A 22,772-nucleotide genomic window follows, 5' to 3' on the forward strand; every position below is an offset into this window, starting at 1 on the left:
CTGCTCTGACTGGAGTTTGACTCTTAATCTGGTATTGGGCATGGTTTAAAATGACCTGTAATGTTGCAGGTATGCTCTTCAGAGCCAGAAGGAAGTCCCTGTAAGTGAGGGGGACCCATTTTCCCCCATCTCCCAAGTTAAAGCATGGATCTATCCAGATTTTAAATGTGCTTCATAATTGATTTGGCACCTGGTAGAGGGCTAAACATGTTTGCAGTAAGAAATCTCTAATTTCTGAATCCATAGTCATTGGAAAAAGGTATCAGACATTTGTCACCCTTTCCAGTGATTGTAAATTGGGAGTGTTTAACTTAGTAAAAATAAAGGGTAACAAAAGAAATCAATGGACTATGGATAGATATCCTGGGGAGAGATTACAAATTATGCCCTCTTACAAATGCATGAAACAATAGTGTCATTTAAAATAATGTTCTATCTGATGGGAATGTGTGGGCCTTATTTGGATCCTCATTCAAACAACAAAAAAAAAACTTTAAAATTTTGAGACAATTGGGAATCTGATATATTTTAATATTTGATAATATTTTGGAATTCTCACAAATAGTTGTGATTATGCTACTGTAATGTTAAAATAATTCATATTTTTAGAGACACCTACTGAAATATTTATGGATGGAATCATATGATATCTGGGATTTGCTTCAGGATGATATGAGAGAGAGGAAGTGGATGAGAATCATGTTGAAATAAGATTGGCCATGAGTCAATTATAGTTGAAGCTGAGTGATAAGTCCATGGGGGTTCTTTATACTATTCTGCCTTTGGTATATGTTTGCATTTCTTCATAATAAAAAAGCTTTCAAAAAGAATGCGATATTTTTATTACTAAAAATTGCGATGAAATCTTATCCAAAGTGAGTGCTTTGCATTAGCTTGCACTGGCTTACAGATGCTGAAAGTTTGAGAAATGCTGCCTAAATGGTATGAGGTCTTGAATAGAGGAAGTACCCAATTCCTAAAACATCTAACAAAGAATAAAGAAGAGAAGAACCATGGACAGGTAAAGTTGTCCTGTAAATGTTCTTAATAGAGCATTCACTTCATTGTGTGTTCGGTTGTCCCAGAGGGCTGTGTATTTAAGAGTATCTTCTCTGTAGAGGTTAGGAAGCCTGAGAGTGAGGAGACCAAAGACTTCAGCTTCAAGGTTCTAGTGGGGTATAAATCTTAATAGAGAAGGCTGCGGATGCATAGAATGACTGACTATGGCTTGAATAAATACCTGTTCTAATTCCTGATAGAATATGCAGTATTCACTGATGTACGTAGAGAAGGAAATTAGGTTATCAAAGAACTATGCACCTGCACGAATTGTTTGGCTTCAAGGAATTGCTTTTGCTGAATTTCAACAGGGTTTATGCTATTGTGCCCATATTAAGGAATTGCATTGAAAGAGGTCAGGAAATATGGTCCTACAAAAATGCCTATTACATTTGTCTCAGAAATGTCCCACAGAACCCCACTCCCCCACCCTGGTCCTGCAGGGTGAGCTTTTTCGTTCAGGACCCAGACATGGAGCCTGATAGCCTGGGTTTGAATCTCATTTCTACATCTCACTAACTGTAGTCTTGGGCACATTACTAACTTACTCTTGAATTCTTAGTTTCCTTATCTGTAAAATGAGTGTTATAATAATGTCCACCCCACGAGATTGTCAGGATCAAATAAGAAAATGTCACAGAAGCACTTAACTCAGGACTGGGATCACCCACCTCCCCTCTGGTGTGCATTAGAAAGGCAGAGTTTTCCTGACTTGTACGTTCTGCTTGGTTATATTTCTCATTTCCTTGGCTCCCAGGACTCTTGGCTCATGCCCGCTTGTAGTAACTGAATAACATCATATGATAGATGTTTCCATGTGCTCATCTTATTGCTGGCTCTATCAACTATTTTCCTTGCCTTCTTCATTGCTTATTTTGACCATTTCTTTTCGTCCTTTATGCTGTTACTCTAATAAGCTTGCTCAACTTTTTTATGAGACAAGGGAAGGAGTAAATAACTAGCTAAAGAAGCAACGATCTGTGATTGAGGCCAGGGGAGAGAGAGGGGTTGAGGGATTTGTGGGGTGAATAGCAGAGGACTTTAATGGAGGAACTCCTCTAGAATAATGAGGGAGAGAAAGAGCCAATGGAAACCACCCACTGGACCTCTTAAAAATCACTAATGTTTTACGCCTTCTTTGGTATTCACCATGTATACTACCATGTTTCCTATGTAATAGCAAACCTTAAAACCCTAAAAACAAAAAAGGGGGGCTAGTTGTTTACTTGTTTTGATGACCAGCTTGAGCAGGAAAATGAGGGATCCTTCTTCCTGTTGTAAACACAGAACTGGATCCAGCCTGGTTTTCTTCCATAACTCAGTGGCCTCTGTCTACTCATACTTCTGTTCCAACTGCCGTCAAAGCGTTTCCTGAGAAGAGTCAGTGTTTTCCTGGCCTACAGGATGCTGACTACTGACAGGTGCACAGTGTGCACCAAACATACCACTCACCTCCCCTGGGGTCAGGAAGATGAGTCACATCCACCAGCCCTGGTGGCTTGGAGCCTTGGATCTTTCCAGTATGAATCTAGGAGGGCATAGCCTGGGGTTCTGCAGTGTGGAATACTGCAAGGGCTTTTATCAGGGAGCCAGCCAACGCCTTGGTGACTGATATCTCCCCTAATAACATCTGGAAAGGAAATTGCTCACTAGAGATAAAGAAGAGAATTTCTGCTCTTTGCAATGGAAAATTATTACAGACAACATCAAACCTCAAAAATGAGCTTCCTCAAAGTACGCATCTGTACAATTCCCCCCGAACTCCTTGCTTGGCTGTTTGGAAGGTTTTATAGAAAAACAGTAACGTGGCCAGGTGCAGTGGCTCATGCCTGTAATCCCAGCACTTTGGGAAGCCGAGGCGGATGGATCACCTGAGGTCAGGAGCTCAAGACCAGCCTGGCCAATATGGAGAAACCCCATCTCTGCTAAAAATACAAAAAATCAGCTGGGCATGGTGGTGCATGCCTGTAATCCCAGCTACTCGGGAGGCTGAGGCAGAAAAATCACTTGAACCTGGGAGGTGGAGGTTGCAGTGAGCTGAGACTGCACCATTGCACTACGGCCTGGGCAACAAGAGCAAAAGAAAGAAAGAGGAGAGAGAAGGAGTGAGAGAGAGAGAAAGAGAGAGAAAGAAAGGAAAGAAAGAAAAAGAAAGAAAGAAAAAAAGAAAAGAAAAAAGAGAAAGGAAAGAGAGGGAAAGGAGGGAGGGAGGGAGGAAGGAAGGAAGGAAGGAAGGAAGGAAGGAAGGAAGGAAGGAAGGAAGGAAGGAAGGAAGGAAGGAAGGAACCTAAGGAATTTTCTTTGAAATTCAATGCTGCCATTTGTTTGCTTATGGAGTGGCACAGAGCCCACAGCATTTGGCTCTGCCTCAGAGGCAAACATGGCTACAGGAGCCAAAGAGAAACACAAAGGAGGACACTCTAGGAATGGAACCTATAAGTGGGGACTTCTGGGTGCACATGAGGTCTTGGAGAGCACAGGCAAGGCCTCCCAGTAGCATCACCTGGGCCAGGGCCCTTCTCAAAGAAAAGGGGACTGAGCCATGTGGATGCTTTCCCAGAAAACTGATTTCATTGGCCTACAATGAGGTTTATATTTTATTTGTAGAAGTCTTTTGTTTATTTTTCTTCTTTATCTTTCTTCTCTATTTTAAGTGAGTAGAAAGTTAAAAAAGCCTACTACTATATAAGAAGTCAGATTTAGACATTGGAAAATACATACAATACGTTGGTAAGTGAACAACAATAAAATCACAAATATAGACAACCACCTTTTTGTAGTTTAAAAAAATCAGTAAGAGAGGATGTGAAATGATTTATGCTAAGGAGTTAATGATTGTCTCCTTTGGAAAAAGGAGTGGATTTGGGGTGGGAGGATGAAGAAGGAGAACTTGAATGTCTTAGAATTTTTGGAAAGAGTACCATCTAATTTACAAAGAGTGAGAGAGACTCAATTTAGGAGCTCTGGGCTGGGAGGATTGCTAACACTTTCCTGTGAACTCGGGAAAACTCCTTGAGGTTGGACCATCCGTCCTCTGCTGCCTCTGTCCATAAGGCAAGCCCATCGCCACCCATCAGGATCCAGGGTCGCTCTGCCCTGCTGTGTGTCAGAGCCTCTAGCCCTCCTGATAGCACAGCCACTGCACCTGATGGCACACCATGCACCCCACGCACGTTGTTTCCATCTAATGCCCACAACAATATTGAGGCAAGTGTAGCGGCGACCTTGCTCGACACCTAAGGAACCTGAGGTTCAAGAGAGAAGCTAGAAGCAGGGAAGGCTGTGAGCCAGGCCCCTGCATCCACACCCAGGACTCCTACTCAGCCCCTGTGTCCTCTGGCAAGAGAAGGTTGGCTTGGAGCTGCCTGCCGAGGGCAAGGAGAAGCAGAGAAACACTGCCTGGACACGCATGAGAAGCGCATCACCCCGTGTCACGTTCTATGATGGTTAATTTCATGTGTGAACTAGGCTAGGCCACAGTACTCAGATACTTGGTCATGTGTTGTCTGGATTTTTCCGTGAGGGTATTTTTTAGATAAGATTAACATTTAAACCAATAGACTTGGAGTAAAGCAGATTACCCTTCATAATATGCATGAGCTTTATCCAGCTACCTGAAGGCCTTCGAGGAAAAAAAAACTGAGGTCCCCAAAGAGAGGAAAGAAGCCTCTAGGCCCTCTTCAGATTCACATCTTCCCTGGATCTCCAGCCTGCCCATCTGCCCTGCAGTTTTCAGACTTGCCAGCCCCGACAATCTTATGAGCCAATTCTTTAAAGTAAACCTCTCTCTATATATATACACACACAGCCTATTGGCTCTGTTTTCCTGAAGAAGCCTGGCCAAGACACTTTGTTTAAAGCAGAAGGGTGGGTGGACACATTTAATTTAAACTACCTTTCACTGGCATTACCACACCTAGCAGTGAGCATTGCACATCTTATATGCTTCATAAATATTTGAGTGGAAACCAACAATAAGACTAAAATGCTGAATGGCTTTGCCAGATGTAGTATTTATTTAAACTATTGTTTTGTTCTCTCATTGAATGGGAAGGAACTGAAATTATCTTGATGAAATTGTGAGGGGGTAGAGAGGGCTGGGAGCAAAGGGTGGTGAGGAGTCCCCCATTTCTAAAGATTCTATGACCCACATTATTCCAGAAATTCTAGTTTGTGTTTTGTCTTTTTCTTTGTTTTCTTTCTTTCTTTTTTCTTTTTGTAGACAGGGTCTTCCTCTCTCACCCAGGCTGGAGTGCAGTGGTGCGATCATAACTCACTGCAACCTGGAACTCCTAGACTCAAGGGATTCTCCTGCCTCAGCCTCCCGAGTAGCTGGGACTATAGACACACTTGGCTAATTTTAAAGTTATTATTATTGTTCAGTAGGGACAGGGTCTTGCTTTGTTGTCCAGGCTGGAATGCAGTGACACAAACATAGCTCACTGCAACCTGGAACCCTGGCCTCAAGCAATCTTCCTGCCTTGACCTCTCAAAATGGTGGGCTTACAGGCATGAGCCACCATGCCTGGACTGTCTTTTTACTCACAGTAAGCAGGGACAGGGAAGACCAGAGGGAGAGCTCTAGGACAAGCAATTTTGGCCTCTTCCCCCACCCTAGCTGCCCTGAGCCTCTTGCTGTGCAGGTCCCTCCTTAGGGAGAGGCCTGATCCCATTTTGTCGTTAGTCACAAATACCACTTACTGGCCATTTGCATAAGCTGGGCCCTGCACTGTTCCCTCAGGACTTCCTCAGTATCCTCTGTGGCAGGCACTATTGCTTCTAATTTAACCCTGGGGGAAACTGAGGCTCAGCAATTTTGGGCCATCAGCCCAAGCAGCACAGGATCATAGTCCAAGTTTGTCTTGAAGCTGCTGGGAAGAGGAGAGGTGTCTAGGAGGATGTGCCCTGGATTTCCTTCCCTGGGATCCCCATCCACCTAACCCCACTGCCTTTTCTTTTTTTCTTTTTTCTTTTTCTTTTTTTGAGATCAAATCTCATTCTGTTGCCTAGGCTGGAGTACAGTGGTGCGACCTCAGCTCACTACAACCTCCGCCTCCTTGGTTCAAGTGATTCTCCTGTTTCAGCCTCCCAAGTAGCTGAGATTACAGGTGTGTGCCACCATGTCTGGCTAATTTTTGTATTTTTTATTAGAGACAAGTTTTCGCCATGTTGGCCAGGCTAGTCTCAAACTCCGGACCTCAGGTGATCCTCCCGCCTTGGCCTCCCAAAGTGTTGGGATTACAGGTGTGAGCCACTACATCCGGTCCCCCACCAGTTTTTGAAGAGAAGATCCTAACGAAGGGATCAAGACTTTGCATCCTAGCTTCACCATCCTCAGAACTCCATCCTAGGTATAGAAGAGTCCTTTTTAATTCCCATTAATATTTCTGGCTTAGTGTCTCCTTAAATGAGTTTCATTCAACACATTTCATTTCCCACAATGTGGCAATCTCATCCCCTATCTCCTTTTACCTGGAACGCTCCCTTTTCCCCAGCACTTAGCTCAGCAGTCGCTTCCTCCAGGAGGCTCCCCCGTCCCCTCCTCTGCCCTCTGCCTTCCTCCATGGAACCCTGGCAGTCCCCTAGCTCCACAGTTGTTGCCTTGCATGGTCACCAGGGTAAGACCTCAAGGGCAGGGACACTCCACAGTGTCTGGCAAATGATGGAATGGACAGTGGCCTGGTCCATAGGCCAAACTGGAGGCAAGGCAGCCTGTGGCCTGGAACAGTGACTCAGGCAGGAGGAATGTGGCTCAAGCTGCCTGCAGCTGCGATAAGGAGGACAGGATGGGGCTCTGCAGAGGACATCCTGCAGCAGCCAGGGGACTTTCCATGCAGGAGCACATGTGGAAACCCACAGCCTGAGAGAATCCTGGCCTGCATACTGCACAGAGTCCTTGAGGGTGAGCAAGAAGAAGACTGGAAATGTCATCCCTCCGTCACCAATCCACAGTGTGTTTGGGGAGGAGGCATGGCCAACATCCACTGGGCTGCACAGACAGTTTTATTACCACCCTACCTGGCTCCTGCCTTCTGGGGCCCTGCAGCCCATGAATTAATCCCTTTCCAGGCTAGCCTGGGATACATCCATCCCCTTTGGCTCCTAACCCCTGGAGTCAAGCCTCAGGCACATTTTTCCTACCAGCCTGGTTTGGGCCATATCTGTGTAATGCTTTTGCCTTCATTTACTTAGGTTGCTCCCTTAAACATGCTCACATTTTAAACATAACCTCTGCCTCCTAAGCAAATACTTATATTCATAAATCATTCCCACCTGAACCACCACCACTGCCACCACCCACAGGATTCCTGGGCTTCCTTGCAGCATAGATAAAAGCCTTTTGGGGCATCCACTTACCAGGCATTGGGTGGGAGCAGGTAGCAGGGCACATCCTCCCTCCTTGGAAGCAATATTTACTCAGCAATCCTTCACTCAGCAGTGTAAATCACTGTGGCTTCCCAGCAGGCATATGATCTCTGCCTGGTCGGGTTTCTCTCCCTTTTCCATGACTGAATCTGAAGCTCAAGCCCCTTTCCCCACAGCCTCTCCCACATATGCCTGGAAACTGAGGTCTGGCTCATCCTTCAGGGAGCTCCATGCTTCCCTGGTAAGGTAAAAAAAAATCATCCTATTAATGCTCACAGTGATGTCATGTTGACACCATGTACCCTTGATAGGATGTGATGAGAATGGTATTTCACCTCTGTGATCTTCTTCCCAACACCCAATAGCCTAATTATGAGAAAAACATCAGACAAATCCCAACTGAAGGACATTCTAAAAAATACCTGACCAGTAGTCTTCGAAACTGACAAGGTCATCAAAAATAAAGAAGTCTGAAAAGCCATCACGACCAAGAGAAGCTTAAGCAGACATGACAACTAAGTGAAACCTGGTATGCTAGAAGGGACCACAGAACCGAAAAAGGACACGAAGCAAAACATAAGGAAATCTGAATAAACTACAGACTTCAGTTAATAACAACATATCACTATTGGTTCGTTAATTCTAGCAAATGTGTCACACTAGTGTTATGATGTGAATAATAGGGGAAACTTGGTGTTGGGGCTGTAGAACTCTGTGTAGTATCTTTGTAACTTTTCTATAAATCTGAAACTGTTTTAAATTTGAAAGTTTATTTTAAAATAATAATAAAGGTTACTGCAGGAAAGAATGGAGCAGCAATTGCTTGGTCAGATGTCATGGAAGAAAATCTTATTCATGAATCCCAAATGCTGCCTTTCAAACTTTAGTTACGATAAAGTATCAACTAGTTACTAAGTGAGAAATCCACTTTCTTTCTTTTTTTTTTTTAACTGCTATTTTAACTATTACACAGTCCACAAGAACTATTATTAATATGTACTTTAAAAATTCTGGTTTGACTTATTCTGATTCAAAATGTAATGTATTACTTGTTAGGACTTGAACAGATTGTGAAAGTTGCTCCTACCTTAAGACATAGTATTATTTGCAGAACACTCCTTAAAAGAGTTTTTGGAAATGACTCAGAATGCCCACTTACTCCACCACATTCTACCCTGTAGGAATTGTGATAAAGAAGCAGTACTTTCCAGTGATAGCCAGGTGCAATAAACCCAAACAAGTAGATTCCATACCTCATCGTGCATATGCAAAGTCTAGCCCATTCTTTCCTGCAGTAGTTGGTGAGGTTATCAGTATGTGTCTGATTTTCATCCATCAAATGTTTCTTGGGCTGCCATTGTTTTATGGGGAGAGGGACGATTTGAGAAGGGGAGAGATGCTCTCAAAGGGAAATTTGGGAAGAAGCTTCTCTTGTTCTCAGTACAAATATCTCAAAATATAACATTAGTGTCTTGATTTGCATATTTGTGGTACATAACACATTATAATACCATTCAAGTTATAAAATACTTTCTTTTGTTTTTTTTTTTTTTTTTTGAGACAGGGTCTCACTCCATCACCCAGGCTGGAGTGCAGTGGTGCCATCTTGGCTCACTGCAACCTCCCTCTTCCAGGCTCAAGCATCCTCTCACCTCAGCCTCCCTGTAGCTGGACTACAGGCACGCACCACCACACCTGGATAATGTTTGTATTTTTTCGTAGAGACAGGGTTTCGCCATGTTGCCCAGGCATGCCTCGAACTCCTGGGCTCAAGTGATCGGCCTGCCTCAGCCTCCCAAAGTGCTGGGACTACAGGCATGAGCCACCGCTGCACCCAGCCATAAAGAAATAAATGGAAAAAAAAGTCCTGGCAACGGTCTTTGAAAAACTGAAATATACTCCATGAACCCTGCCATGCAGATCTGCCCAACTCTGCAATCTTAGCATCTCATCGTTTTGTTTTCCCTGTCATGTCTGCAGCTCGTCTGTCTCTTGGGCTTCTTCCTATCTCGGTCCTGGTCCCTATCACCTGTGTTCTACTCTTTGCCAGCTTTTTGTCTGGTTTTATGTTCTTCCTTGTCCAGAGCATGACCTTCATCTGTGTATGAGTCAACACAGAAAACCTGACCCAAAAAGGCCAGGTCCAGGAAGGGTGCAGCTCAGCTTTTACTGAGTGTCCTGTATGCCCAGTACTTTGTCAAGTCCTCCTTACGGGTTGTCTCATTTAGTTAGCAATGGATTTGGCATTTCAAGAGGAAACAAGGATTAGAAGGCTCACAGAACAATCAGCCAATCAAAGAAGCCATAGAGCTACTGAGTGACTTCAACATCTCCAAACTCATTTCTGAGTATGGCCCACACTTAGAGAATGATCTGATAGGATTCATCTCTCTGGGCTGTTTCCTCATTTTTCCCTTGAGTAGTAACTAGTGAATCAAAGGATCCCCAAGTTAAGAAAAATCCAACTCATCTACTCCTAGTTGAAGGTTCTAATGCTGCTCATTTCCATAAAACAAAGATTTCCCAGAGCCTACAGTGGCTTCCTGTTGGCTACTTAAACAGCACAACATATGGTAAAATCAGACTATTAGTTTCTACAAAAAAAGTTTATATATATATATATTAAAAAGGCTTACTAGAATTTTGATTGGAATTGCATTGAGTCTATAGATCAATTGGAAAAGAATGAATATCTTAATATTGAGTTTTCTGAAACATAAACTTGACTCATCCTTCCATTTATTTAGATCTTCTTTAATTTATCTCAGTACTGTTTTATAGTTTCCAGTATAGAGGGCTTTGCATATTTTATTAAATTTATTTCTAAATATTTTGTGGTTTTGGGTTGCTATTATAAATGGTCTTTAAAAAATTTATTTACAAGCAGTAGTATTCACTTTTGTGATATGTATTTCTATGATAGATTCTTTTTTTTTGAAAAATTGGGGTATAAATTACATATATTAAAAAGCCTTTTAAAGTGTCCAACCCAGTGGTTTTTAATATATTCACAAGGTTGTGCAACTGTCATGACTATCTGATTTTTAGAACATTTCTATAATCCCCTCAAAGAAGCCCCCAATTCATTAGTAGTCATTTCCCCCTCCCTCTAGCCCCTGCCAACCACTAATCTGTTTCCTGTCTCTATGGACTTAACTATTCTGTTTATTTTATATAAGGAGAATCATATAAATAGAATGATATAATATGTCACCTTTTGTGTCTGGCTTCTTTCACTCAGAAGGGATAATGTTTTCAAAGTTTATCTTCATTATGGCATATATCAGAATTTCATTCCTTTTTATGGTTGAATAATATTCCATTGTGTGGGTAAACCATATTTTGTTCATCCATTGTCCATCAATGACACTTGAGTTTCTCCCTCCTTTTGGCTATTATAAATAGTGCTGCTATAAACACTCACGTACAAGTTTTTGTTTGAATACTTGTTTTCAGTTCTTTTGAGTATATATCTAGGAGTGAAATTGCTGAGTCATATTATAATTCTGTGTTTAACTTTTACGGGAACCACCAAACTGTTTTCCACAGAGGCTGCATCAATTGACATTCCCACTAGCAATGGATGAGAGTTCCAATTTTTCCAGACGCTCACCAACACTTGTTTATTTTGGTTTTGTTTTCGTTATAGCCATCCTAGTGGGTGTGAAGTAGCATCTCAATGTGGCTTGACTGCATTTCTCTAATGAGTAATGATGTTGAGCATTTTTCATGTGCTTATTGGCTATTTGTATATCTTTGTTGGAGAAATATCTGTTCAAGTTCTTTGGCCATTTTAAAATTGGGTTGTCTTTTTGTTGTTGAAATGTAAAGTTCTTTAGATATTCTGAATACTAGATCCTTATTAAATATATGATTTGAAAATATTTTTCCCACTTTGAATGTTGTCTTTTCATTTTTTGGATAGTATCTTTTGGTGCACCAAACTTCAAAAATTTTTTTGAAGTCCAGTTTATCAATTTTTTATTTTGTTGCCTGTGCTTTTGGTGTCATATCCAATAAGTCATTGCCAAATCCAATGTCACAAATATATTTTTGCTGCTTTCTTGTAAGGGTTATACAGTTTTAGCTCATATGTTTAGGTCTTTGATCCATTTTGAGTTAATTTTTGTATATAGTGTAAGATAAGGGTCTAACTTCATTCCTTTGCATGTAAATATTCCATTTTTCTGGCACCATTTGTTGTAAGAACTGTCATTTCCCCATTAAATGATTTGGCATCCTTGTCAGAAATCAATTGTCCATATATGTGAGGGTTTATTTCTGGGCTCCCAATTCTATTCCATTGGTCTATACGTCTGTTCCCATGCCAGTACCACACTGTTTGATTAATGTCGATTTTTAGTAAGTTTTGAAATCAGGAAGTGTGACTCCTCCAACTGTGTTCTTTTCAAGATCATTTTGGTTATATGGGTTACCTTAAGATTCCATTTGAATTTTCGGATGGGTTTTTCTATTTTTGTAAAAAATATCTTTGGGATTTTGATAGGAATTGCATTGAATATGTAGATCGCTTTGGGTAGTACTATCATATTAACAATATTAAGTCTTCCAATCCATAAACATGGACTGTCTTTCCATTTATTTAGATTTTCTTTAATTTCTTTCAGCAATGTTTTGCAGTATTCAGTGTACAAGTCTTTTGCCTCCATGGTTAAATTTATTCCTAAGGATGCTATTCTTTCTGATGCTAGTATAATAGAATTGTTTTCCTAATTTCATTTTCAGATCATGCATAACCACCACCATAAACATGATTCCAACACCCCAGAGTATTCCCTCACTCTGACCTTTTGTAAAGCGGTGTTTTTTAAAATTTAATTTTCCAATTGCTTGTTGCTAGTGTATAGAAATACAACTGATACTTTTATATTGGCCTTGTATCCTGAGACCCTGTAAATTCACTTATTAGTTCTAGACAGTTTTAATTCTTTCTTTCCAATCTTTATGCCTATTATTTCTGTTTTGTTTTGTTTTTTAAACAGGGTTTGGCTCTGTCACCCAAGCTGGAGTACAGTGGCTTGATCCCAACTCACTGCACCCTCCACCTCCTGGGCTCAAGTCATCCTCCCACCTCAGCCTCCCAAGTAGCTGGGACTACAGGCATGAGCCACCACACCCCGCTAATTTTCTTTTCTTTTCTTTTCTTTTTGGAGGGTGCAGGGAGCAGAGTCTTGCTCTGTTGCCCAGGCTGGTCTCAAACTCCTGAGCTCAAGTACTTCATACACCTTGGCCTCCCAAAGTGCTAGGATTACAGGCATGAGTCACCATGCCTGACTATTACTTCTTTTTTTTGAGACAGTCTTGCTCTGTTGCCAGGCTGGAGTGCAGTGGCATGATTTCGGCTCACTGCAACCTCCGCCACATGGGTTCAAGTGATTCTCCTGCCTCAGCCTCCCAAGTAGCTGGGACTACAGATGCATGCCACCACGCCAAGCTAATTTTTATATTTTTAGTAGAGACGGGGTTTCACCATGTTGGCCAGGATGGTCTTGATCTCTCCACCTCATGATCCACCTGCCTCAGCCTCCCAACATGCTGGGATTACAGGCGTGAGCCACTGTGCCCGGCCTATTATTCCTTTTTTTGCCCTTCTGTCCCAGTGGATAGTGATGTCCAGTACAGCGTTGAATCAAAGTGGTAAAATTGTACATCCTTGCCTTGTTCTCCACGTTAAGGTGAAATTTTGAAGATTTCATTATTACGTATGATGTAAGCTGTAGGTTTTTATTTATTTATTTATTTAGAGACAGGGTCTTGCTCTGTCACCCAGGCTGGAGTACAGCGGCATGATCCACTGTAGCCTGACCTCCCAGTCTCAAGAAGTCCTCCCACCTCAGCCTCCCAAATAGCTGAGACCACAGGCACATGCCACTATACACTGCTAATTTTTTATTTTTTGTAGACATGGGGTCTTACTATCTTGACCAGGCTGGTCTCAAACTCCTGGGCTCAAGTCATCCTCCTGCCTCAGCCTCCCAAAGTGCTGCGATTACAGGCATGAGCCACTGCACCTGGCCTAACTGTAGGCTTTTTTTTGAAATGTCTTTTATCAGGTTGAGGAAGGTCCCTTCTATTCCTAGTGTACTGAGAGTTTGTATCACGAAGAGGTATTGAATTTTGTCAAATGCTGTTCCTGTATCTATTGAGATGGCTGTATGGGTTTTCTCTTTTTTCTGATAATGTGATGAATTATATGGATTTATTAATATTGAAATAATAAAATGACACTGCATTCTTTGGAAAAACTTCGCTTGGTCATGTTGTATTATTCTTTTTAAAAAATGCTGGGTTCAATTTGCTAATATTTTGTTAAAGGATTTTTGTGTCTATATTCATGAGGAATATTGGTCTGTGGTTTTCTTTTCTTGTAATGTTTTTTTGTCTGGTTATGGTATTAGGATTGTGCTGGCCAAAACATTTAAAAATTGGGAAATGATTTCCTCCTCCCCTATTTTCTGAAACAGTTTATGTGCAATTGGTATAATTTCTGCATTGCAAGTTTGATAGAATTTAGTGGAGCCATCTGTGACTGAAGTTTCCTTGCAAGTAATTGCACATTCAATTTTTAAAATCAACTTGGAGATTTTCAGATTTTCCATTTCTTCCTGTGTCAGTTTTGGTATGTCGTTTTTTTAAGGCATTATAAATATATTTAATATACTTGCTTGGCATCCATCTTTAGACCTTACATAAGTTGTTTAAAACCCAGCCATATCCCACCTCCTTTAGCCTAGTTAAAACTTCCCCTTCCTGTGATGGTTATTTCTGATATAGCCCACTTGTTCTTCATCCCACTGACCCCAAATCCAACACACCTCATAGCTGCTAACCATGATAAAACCTAATGATCAACACCAGAGTCATGAAAATAAGTTCCCCTCTTTGCACATATTTTCTTTAAATTAGGTAATCCACAATCCCTGTGAGAAAGCCTAAAGGGTAACACCTATGGACCTTAATATAGGCATAGCCTCATAGGTCCTCCCTCCTACCCTTTTCCCTCTCCTTCTCCTTCCCCATTTCCCTCTCCCTCTTCCCCATCACTTGCTGGTTGAGCTCCCTACTACCTCTACACTTCCCATCAGCCTCCCATCAGCACCCCTAACCTCCCTGGGAACTATAAGTAATAAATTCCTTCTATCCCATGCATTTTTGGTTACACTTCTTCGTCGTGCCTCACCTGACCCACACACTTGAACCTAACTTTACCCTAGTCAAGGCTCTCCTAGAGAGTGGATATCTTGGCTTACAGCCAACTTTCCAGAGTGAGCCCTCAAAACCAAATTAGAGGGTGGAGCCAAGATGGCCGAATAGGAACAGCTCCGGTCTCCAGCTCCCAGCCTGAGCGACACAGAAGACTGGTGATTTCTGCATTTCTGCTTGAGGTACTGGTTTCATCTCACTAGGGAGTGCCTAACAGTGGGTGCAGGACAGTCGGTGAGGCGCACTGTGCGCGAGCCGAAGCAGGGCGAGGCATTGCCTCACTCGGGAAGCGCAAGGGGTCAGGTAGTTCCCTTTCCTAGTCAAAGAAAGGGGTAACAGACGGCACCTGGAAAATCGGGTCAGTCCCACCCTCATACTGCGCTTTCCCAATGGGCCTGGAAAACGGCACACTAGGAGATTGTGTCCCACACCTGGCTCAGAGGGTCCTATGCCCACGGAGTCTCGCTGATTGCTAGCACAGCAGTCTGAGATCAAGCTGCAAGGTGGCAGCGAGGCTGGGGGAGGGGCGCCCACCATTGCCCAGGCTTGCTTAGGTAAACAAAGCAGCCAGGAAGCTCAAACTGGGTGGAGCCCACCACAGCTCAAGGAGGCCTGCCTGCCTCTGTAGGCTCCACCTCTGGGGGCAGGGCACAGACAAACAAAAAGTCAGCAGGAATCTCCAGAGACTTAAACGTCCCTGTCTGACTGACAGCTTTGAAGAGAGTAGTGGTTCTCCCAGCACGCAGCTGGAGATCTGAGAACGGACAGACTGCCTCCTAAAGTGGGTCCCTCACCCCTGAGCAGCCTAACTGGGAGGCACCCCCCCAGTAGGGACAGACTGACACCTCACTCGGCCGGGTACTCCTCTGAGACAAAACTTCCAGAGGAACTATCAGACAGCTGAATTTGTGGTCTCACGAAAATCCGCTGTTCTGCAGCCACCGCTGCTGACACCCAGCCAAACAGGATTTGGAGTGGACCTCTAGTAAACTCCAACAGACCTACAGCTGAGGGTCCTGTCTGGTAGAAGGAAAACTAACAAACAGAAAGGACATCCACACCAAAAACCCATCTGTACATCACCATCATCGAAGACCAAAGGTAGATAAAACCGCAAAGATGGGGAAAAAACAGAGCAGAAAAACTGGAAACTCTAAAAAGCAGAGCACCTCTCCTCCTCCAAAGGAATGCAGTTCCTCACCAGCAACGGAACAAAGCTGGATGGAGGATGACTTTGACGAGTTGAGAGAAGAAGGCTTCAGACGATCAAACTACTCTGAGCTACGGGAGGAAATTCAAAACAACAGCAAAGAAGTTAAAAACTTTGAAAAAAAATTAGAAGAATGGATAACTAGAATAACCAATGGAGAGAAGGGCTTAAAGGAGATGATGGAGCTGAAAGCCAAGTTTCGAGAACTACGTGAAGATTGCAGAAGCCTCAGTAGCAGATGCGATCAACTGGAAGAAAGGGTATCACTGATGGAAGATGAAATGAATGAAATGAAGCGAGAAGGGAAGTCTAGAGAAAAAAGAATAAAAAGAAATGAACAAAGCCTCCAAGAAATTTGGGACTACGTGAAAAGACCAAACCTACGTCTGATTGGTGTACCTGAAAATGACGGGGAGAATGGAACCAAGTTGGAAAACACTCTGCAAGATATTATCCAGGAGAACTTCCCCAATCTAGCAAGGCAGGCCAACATTCAGATTCAGGAAATACAGAGAACGCCACAAAGATACTCCTCTAGAAGAGCAACTCCAAGACACATAATTGTCAGATTCACCAAAGTTGAAATGAAGGAAAAAATGTTAAGGGCAGCCAGAGAGAAAGGTCGGGTTACCCACAAAGGGAAGCCCATCAGACTAACAGCTGATCTCTCGGCAGAAACTCTACAAGCCAGAAGAGAGTGGGGGCTGATATTCAACAGTCTTAAAGAAAAGAATTTTCAACCCAGAATTTCATATCCAGCCAAACTAAGCTTCATAAGTGAAGGAGAAATAAAATACTTTACAGACAAGCAAACGCTGAGTGATTTTGTCACCACCAGGCCTGCCCTAAAAGAGCTCCTGAAGGAAGCACTAAACATGGAAAGGAACAACCGGCACCAGCCACTGCAAAATCATGCCAAATTGTAAAGACCATCGAGGCTAGGAAGAAACTGCATCAACTAATGAGCAAAATAACCAACTAACATCATAATGACAGGATCAGATTCACACATAACAATATTAACTTTAAATGTAAATGGACTAAACGCTCCAATTAAAAGACACAGACTGGCAAACTGGATAAGGAGTCAGGACCCATCAGTGTGCTGTATTCAGGAAACCCATCTCACGTGCAGAGACACACATAGACTCAAAATAAAGGGATGAAGGAAGATCTATCAAGCAAATGGAAAACAAAAAAAGGCAGGGGTTGCAATCCTAGTCTCTGATAAAATAGACTTTAAACCAACAAAGATCAAAAGAGACAAAGAAGGCCATTACATAATGGTAAAGGGATCAATTCAACAAGAAGAGCTAACTATCCTAAATATATATGCACCCAACACAGGAGCACCAAGATTCATAAAGCAAGTCCTGAGTGACCTACAAAGGGACTTAAACTCTCACACAATAATAATGGGAGATTTTAACACCCCACTGTCAACATTAGACAGATCAACGAGACAGGAAGTTAACAAGGATATCCAGGAATTGAACTCAGCTCTAAACAAAGTGGACCTAATAGACATCTACAGAACTCTCCACCCCAAATCAACAGAATATACATTTTTTTCAGCACCACACCACACCTATTCCAAAATTGACCACATAGTTGGAAGTAAAGCTCTCCTCAGCAAATGTAAAAGAACAGAAATTATAACAAACTGTCTCTCAGACCACAGTGCAATCTAACTAGAACTCAGGATTAAAAAACTCACTCAAAACCGCTCAACTACATGGAAATTGAACAACCTGCTCCTGAATGACTATTGGGTACATAATGAAATGAAGGCAGAAATAAAGATGTTCTTTGAAACCAACGAGAACAAAGACACAACATACCAGAATCTCTGGGACACATTCAAAGCAGTGAGTAGAGGAAAATTTATAGCACTAAATGCCCACAAGAGAAAGCAGGAAAGATCCAAAATTGACACCCTAACATCACAATTAAAATAACTAGAAAAGCAAGAGCAAACACATGCAAAAGCTAGCAGAAGGCTAGAAATAACTAAAATCAGAGCAGAACTGAAGGAAATAGAGACACAAAAAACCCTTCAAAAAATCAATCAATCCAGGAGCTGGTTTTTTGAAGAGATCAACAAAATTGATAGACCACTAGCAAGACTAATAAAGAAGAAAAGAGAGAAGAATCAAATAGATGCAATAAAAAATGAAAAAGGGGATATCACCACTGATCCCACAGAAATACAATCTACCATCAGAGAAGACTACAAACACCTCTATGCAAATAAACTAGAAAATCTAGAAGAAATGGATAAATTCCTCGACAAATACACCCTCCCAAGACTAAATCAGGAAGAAGTCGAATCTCTGAATAGACCAATAACAGGCTCTGAAATTGTGGCAATAATCAATAGCTTACCAACCAAAAAGAGTCCAGGACCTGATGGATTCACAGCTGAATTTTACCAGAGGTACAAGGAGGAACTGGTACCATTCCTTCTGAAACTATTCCAATCGATAGAAAAAGAGGGAATCCTCCCTAACACATTCTATGAAGCCAGCATCGTCCTCATACCAAAGCCAGGCAGAGACACAACCAAAAAAGAGAATTTTAGACCAATATCCTTGATGAACATTGACGCAAAAATCCTCAATAAAATACTGGCAAACCGAATCCAGCAGCACATCAAAAAGCTTATACACCATGATCAAGTGGGCTTCATCCCTGGGATGCAAGGCTGGTTCAACATACGCAAATCAATAAATGTAATCCAGCATATAAACAGAACCAAAGACAAAAACCACGTGATTATCTCAATAGATGCAGAAAAGGCCTTTGACAAAATTCAACAACCCTTCATGCTAAAAACTCTCAATAAATTAGGTATTGATGGGACGTATCTCAAAATAATAAGAGCTATCTACGACAAACCCACAGCCAATATCATACTGAATGGGCAAAAACTGGAAGCATTCCCTCTGAAAACTGGCACAAGACAGGGATGCCCTCTCTCACCGCTCCTATTCAACATAGTGCTGGAAGTTCTGGCCAGAGCAATCAGGCAGGAGAAGGAAATAAAGGGTATTCAATTAGGAAAAGAGGAAGTCAAACTGTCCCTCTTTGCAGATGACATGATTGTATATCTAGAAAATCCCATTGTCTCAGCCCAAAATCTCCTTAAGCTGATTAGCAACTTCAGCAAAGTCTCAGCATACAAAATCAATGTACAAAAATCACAAGCATTCTTGTACACCAATCACAGACAAACAGAGAGCCAAATCATGAGTGAACTCCCATTCACAATTGCTTCAAAGAGGATAAAATACCTAGGAATCCAACTTACAAGGGATGTGAAAGACCTCTTCAAGGAGAACTACAAACCACTGCTCAATGAAATAAAAGAGGATACAAACAAATGGAAGAACATTCCATGCTCATGGGTTGTAAGAATCAATATCGTGAAAATGGCCACACTGCCCAAGGTAATTTATAGATTCAATGCCATCCCCATCAAGCTACCAGTGACTTTCTTCACAGAATTGGAAAAAACTACTTTAAAGTTCATATGGAACCAAAAAAGAGCCCGCATCGTCAAGTCAATCCTAAGCCAAAAGAACAAAGCTGGAGGCATCACGCTACCTGACTTCAAACTATACTACAAGGCTACAGTAACCAAAACAGCATGGTACTGGTACCACAACAGAGATATAGATCAATGGAACAGAACAGAGCCCTCAGAAATGATGCCGCATATCTACAACTATCTGATCTTTGACAAACCTGACAAAAACAAGAAATGGGGAAAGGATTCCCTATTTAATAAATGGTGCTGGGAAAACTGGCTAGCCATATGTAGAAAGCTGAAACTGGATCCCTTCCTTACACCTTATACAAAAATTAATTCAAGATGGATTAAAGACTTACATGTTAGACCTAAAACCATTAAAATCCTACATGAAAACCTAGGCAATAGCATTCAGGACATAGGCGTGGGCAAGGACTTCATGTCTAAAACACCAAAAGCAATGGCAACAAAAGCCAAAATTGACAAATGGGATCTAATTAAACTAAAGAGCTTCTGCACAGCAAAAGAAACTACCATCAGAGTGAACAGGCAACCTACAGAATGGGAGAAAATTTTTGTAACCTACTCATCTGACAAAGGGTTAATATCCAGAATCTACAATGAACTCAAACAAATTTACAAGAAAAAAACAAACAACCCCATCAAAAAGTGGGCAAAGGACATGAACAGACACTTCTCAAAAGAAGACATTTATGCAGCCAAAAAACACATGAAGAAATGCTCATCATCACTGGCCATCAGAGAAATGCAAATCAAAACCACAGTGAGATACCATCTCACACCAGTTAGAATGGCCATCATTAAAAAATCAGGAAACAACAGGTGCTGGAGAGGATGTGGAGAAATAGGAACACTTTTACACTGTTGGTGGGACTGTAAACTAGTTCAACCATTGTGGAAGTCAGTGTGGCGATTCCTCAGGGATCTAGAACTAGAAATACCATTTGACCCAGCCATCCCATTACTGGGTATATACCCAAAGGACTATAAATCATGCTGCTATAAAGACACATGCACACGTATGTTTATTGCAGCACTATTCACAATAGCAAAGAGTTGGAACCAACCCAAATGTCCAACAATGATAGACTGGATTAAGAAAATGTGGCACATATACACCATGGAATACTATGCAGCCATAAAAAATGATGAGTTCATGTCCTTTGTAGGGACATGGATGAAACTGGAAAACATCATTCTCAGTAAACTATCGCAAGGACAAAAAACCAAACACCGCATGTTCTCACTCATAGGTGGGAATTGAACAATGAGAACTCATGGACACAGGAAGGGGAACATCACATTCCGGGGACAGTTGTGGGGTGGGGTGAGGGGGGAGGTACAGCATTAGGAGATATACCTAATGCTAAATGACGAGTTAATGGGTGCAGGAAATCAACATGGCACATGGATACATATGTAACAAACCTGCACATTGTGCACATGTACCCTAAAACCTAAAGTATAATAAAAAAATAAAATAAAATAAAAAATTAAAATAATTAAAAAAATAAAAAAAACAAATTAGATCAGGTGTAGTGGCTTACACCTGTAATCCCAGCACTTTGAGAGGCCAAGGCAGGCAGACCATTTGTGGTCAGAAGTTCAAGACCATTCTGGGCAACAGAGCAAGACCCTGTCTCTACCAAAAAAAGAAAAAAAAAATACAGCACAAGGAATTTGCCTATCTTGTCTAAGTCATCAGTATTCTTGAGGATAAAGTTGTTCAAAATCCTTTATTTAATGTTTCCATGTCTGCAGCATTGCCAGTAATAACCTCCTTTTGTTCCTGATGTTTGGAATTTATTTTCTATCTTGTTAACTTGCTCAGTCTGATGTCATTTTCTATCAGCCTTAATTAAGGATTTTCTTTACCATTTCTTGGAGTGCAAATCTGCTGCGGATGACTCCTTTTGTTTAACCAAAATGCTTTTACTTTTGCCTTGATCTTTAAAAGATATTTTGGTAGTTTATAGATTCTGGGTTGCAAGTGTTTTTCTTTCAGCACTTTAAAGATTTTGTTCCTTTGTCCTCTGGCATTTGTTGTTTCTGATGAGATGTCAGCCCTAATTTTTTTTATGTATATAAAGTGTCTTTTTTTTCTTTGGCTACTTGAAAGATTTTTGTATTTAACTTACGCTTTTCAGCATTTTGATTATGAAGTGCCTGGATGTGATTTTCCTTGTATTTATTCTGCCGTGACTTGCTCAGCTTCTTGGGTCTGTGGGCTTATGTTAGTCTTTGTGAACTATGATGAAAAGCTTGGCTGCCTCTCATTCACATAGTCTTCCTCTGTGGCCAGTCTGCTCTTCAGCAGACTAGGTGCTGGCCTCCACTGGGCCTTTTGACTCAACCATGACGGGCTCATCACCACCTGAAATTCAGTTAATCAGGGCTTCTTTGTATCTGCCGCTTATCACCAAATGGAAAAGTAGGATTTTTGTTTCCTCTAGTTTCACCTTGTGACCATGATGGCGAAAACCTTTTGCATTCTTCCTCCTAACTCTGAAGCAGAATTCCTGGCATTTTCTTATCCTCCTCATTCTGCATACATGGAGGGATTGTACTTTCTACCTTATAAAAGTGAGGTGTGGCCATGTGACTTGATTAACCAATGAAATGTGAAGGGCATGAAGTATCCTCCTTCTGGGCAGAATATTTAAGCCTTGTGTGTGATTGGGCACCATCACTTCTCTCTGTGTGATCAGCTGATAACAGCCCCCCAGAGAAATCCACATGTTAGTCCCTAGAACCTGTGAATATATTACTTCACATGGCAATAAGTATGCTGCAGATGTGATTAAGAATCTTGAGATAGGCAGATTATCCTTGATTATCCAAGTGGGTTCAACATCATTACAAGAGTCCTTATAAGAGAAAGTAGAAGAGTAAGAGAATAAGAGTAACAGAATAAGAGAAGATATGACCTTGGAAGCAGAAGTTAGAGAAGGAGAAGTTGGAGAAAGGGAAGATGCTACATTGCTAGTTCTGAATGTAGAGGGAGGAGTACTGAAACAAGGAATGCAGGTGGTCTCTAGAAGATAGAAAAGACAATAAAAAGGATTCTCTCCTAGGGCCTCCAGAAGGAAGACAGCCCTGCCAACATCTCTTTATTTTATTTTATCATTATTATTATTTTTTTGAGACGGAGTCTTGCTCTGTCTCCCAGGCTGGAGTGCAGTGGCATGATCTCTGTTCACTGCAACCTCTGCCTCCCAGGTTTAAGCAATTCTCCTGCCTCAGCCTCCCTAGTAGCTGGATTACAGGCATGTGCCACCATGCCTGGCTAATTTTGGTATTTTTTGTAGAGATGGGGTTTTGCCATGTTGGCTAGGCTGGTCTCGAACTCCTGACCTCAAG

This window comes from Nomascus leucogenys, chromosome 4 (assembly GCF_006542625.1).
Source record: "Nomascus leucogenys isolate Asia chromosome 4, Asia_NLE_v1, whole genome shotgun sequence".
Classification (NCBI taxonomy): Eukaryota; Metazoa; Chordata; class Mammalia; order Primates; family Hylobatidae; genus Nomascus; species Nomascus leucogenys.